Source organism: Triticum dicoccoides, chromosome 3A (assembly GCF_002162155.2).
Source record: "Triticum dicoccoides isolate Atlit2015 ecotype Zavitan chromosome 3A, WEW_v2.0, whole genome shotgun sequence".
NCBI classification, from domain to species: domain Eukaryota; kingdom Viridiplantae; phylum Streptophyta; class Magnoliopsida; order Poales; family Poaceae; genus Triticum; species Triticum dicoccoides.
Window position 1 is genome coordinate 366,423,527 of NC_041384.1, and position 3,272 is coordinate 366,426,798.

A 3,272-nucleotide genomic window follows, 5' to 3' on the forward strand; every position below is an offset into this window, starting at 1 on the left:
GATGGCTTTCGTCTTACCAAGGTACTCATGGACGGCGGCGGCGGATTGAACCTCATTTATGAGGAGACCCTTCAAAAAATGGAAATAGACTGGAACCGCATTGAGCGAAGCAGCACAACCTTTAGAGGAATAATCCCCAATCGGGAAGCGCGCTGTACAGGAAAAATCACACTAGATGTGGTGTTCAGCACGCCGGATAATTACAGGTCCGAATAGGTCACATTCCAAGTGGCTCCGTTCAGCAGCGGTTATCACGCTCTGCTAGGGCGGGAAGCGTTTACAATCTTCCAAGCAATACCCCATTACGGGTACATGAAGCTCAAGATGCCCGGGCCTAACGGGATCATCACTCTCGCTAGCGATCCAGACATAGCACTCCGCGCCGAAAACAAGACAGCCTCACTGGCCCTCGAGGCACTATCCGAAGCCCTAGCGGCCGAGGAGCTGACTGCCCTGCGCTCTACGGTGAATAGGGACGATGTGGTACTCGACAAAAGATCCAAGTCCACCTCCTTTAAACCGGCGGACGAAATAGTCAAATTCCAAGTCCATCCAACGGACCCCAATAAAACAGCTTCCATCGGGGCATAGTTAAACCCTGATGTCGACGCTGCACTGCGAGAGTTCCTACGAGAGAACTGGAACATTTTTTCCTGGCACCCTTCAGACATGCCAGGAATCCCACGTAGGCTGGCCGAGCACAGCTTAAATATCCAAACAGGATTCAAACCTGTCAAACAGGCTCTTCGGCGTTTTTCCGAACCTAAGAGACAGGCCATGGGAGAGGAGCTAGCAAAGCTATTGGAGGCCGGATTCATCAGAGATATAAAACATCCGGACTGGCTAGCAAACCTGGTGATGGTACCAAAGAAGGACAAATCATGGCGCATGTGTGTTGATTTTAAAGACCTTAACAAGGCTTGCCCAAAGGATCCCTTCCCCCTCCCCCGCATCGATCAAATTATCGACGCTACCGCAGGACACGATTCGTTGTGTTTCCTCGACGCATATTCCGGCTACCATCAAATCAAGATGGCAGAACCAGACCAAGCCGCAACGGCATTTATCACACCATACGGCCCATTCTGCTTCAACACGATGCCCTTCGGGCTCAAAAACGCCGGCGCAACATATCAGCGCATGATTCAGACATGTCTGGCAAGCCAGATCGGCAAAACAGTGGAGGCATATGTAGATGATGTGGTCGTCAAAACAAGACATGTTGATCTCTAGTAGACGACTTGAGGCTCACATTTGATAACCTCCAAACATACGATATCAAGCTCAACCCGGAAAAATGTGTTTTCGGCGTTCCAGCCGGAAAGCTCTTGGGCTTCATTGTATCCGGTAGACAAATCCAGCCAAGATTCGAGCTCTGTCGCAACTAGATATCCCAAAGGACCTCAAACAAAATACAAAAATTAACCGGATGTGTGGCGGCTCTAAGCCGCTTTATCTCCCGCTTGGGAGAAAAGGCCCTACCCCTTTACCGCCTCCTTCGGCGCACCGAACACTTCAAATGGACGGATGCAGCCACGGCCGGACTCAACGAAATAAAAGTCATACTGGCAACAAACCCAGTCCTGGCCGCGCCAAACATTGGCGAACCAATGCTATTATACATTGCAGCAACACATCAGGTTGTAAGCGCAGTGCTTGTCATTGAACGAGAAGCGGATGGACACAAATTCCCCCTTCAAAAGCCGGTCTATTATGTGTCCACTGTCCTCACTCCCTGCAAATCACGGTACCCGCATTATCAAAAGATTGTGTACGCGGTATTCATGGCATCCCGGAAGCTACACCACTACTTTCAAGAGTGTTCAATAACAGTAGCCTCGGAAGTACCACTTAACGATATTATAAACAACCGTGACGCAACGGGCCGGATTGCAAAATGGGCCACTGAGCTCCTCCCATTCGACATAACTTATAAGCCACGGCGAGCCATCAAGTCGCAAGTCTTGGCCGACTTCGTCGCAGAATGGACGGAGGCCGAACTCCCTAAAGAGTACGACACATATTCAAATTGGATCATGCATTTCGACGGATCCAAGATGTTGGCCGGACTGGGGGCTGGCGTCGTTTTGACGTCCCCCACAAGAGACACAGTTCAATACGTACTACAGATTATGTACACGGACTCCAACAATGCAGCCGAATATGAGGCCCTTTTACATGGTCTCCGGAAGGCAGTATCCATGGGCATCCAACGCCTAGAGGTGCGCGGGGACTCGAACCTCGCAATATCCCAAATAAATGGAGACTTCGATGCCAAGGATCCAAAAATGGCAGCTTACTGCAATGCCGTCCTAAAAATGTCAGCTCGGTTCGAGGGGCTTGAATTTCACCATATAGCCCGGGAAAATAATCAGGCGGCAGATGTCCTGGCACGCATCAGCGCAAAATGCGATGTAGCCCCCCCAACATCTTCTTGGAAAGGCTGTTCAAGCCATCCATAGTATGGGATGGGGAGCCGAACAATAATAGCCCAGACCCAACCGCACTGCCCGACACCAAACATTCTGACGCAATCGGAGGCTCTGCCAATGAAATAACACCTTTAGCCCACGTAATAATGGCCGTCATCGCCCCATGGATAGAACCATTCCTCGCCTACCTTACTAGGCAGGAACTCCCCGAGGACCAAAATGAGGCACGCTGCATAGTGCGGCGATCCAAAGCCTACAGAGTCCACGAGGGAGAGCTCCGGAGTCCTTTAAAGGTGCATCTTCGAAGAGGAGGGGCGGAACCTCCTGGCTGAAATTCATGCCGGACTCGGCGGTCATCACGCCGCAGCCCAGTCCCTTGTAAGCAAGGCCTTCCGTACAGGCTTTTATTGGCCGACGGCCCGGGCAGACGCTCAGGACTTAGTCCAACGATGCACCGGTTGCCAGCTCTTTGCAAACCAAAGCCATATGCCACCCACCGCCCTCCAAACTATCCCCATTACATGGCCCTTCGCGGTCTGGGGGCTTGACATGGTTGGACCCCTTAAAGGCAGAACCCACAAGCAAAAATACTTACTGGTCATGGTGGATAAGTTCACCAAATGGATAGAAGCCAAGCCTGTTAAGACGGCCGAATCCGGACCGGTGATAGACTTTATATCCGGGGTTGTACACCGTTACGGCGTCCCCCACAGCATCATCACTGATAACGGCATGAATTTCACGGCCGACGAGGTAAAACTCTGGTGCAAAAACATGGGCATCAAGCTCGATTACGCTTCCGTCTATCACCCACAAACCAACGGCCAGGTCGAACGTGCA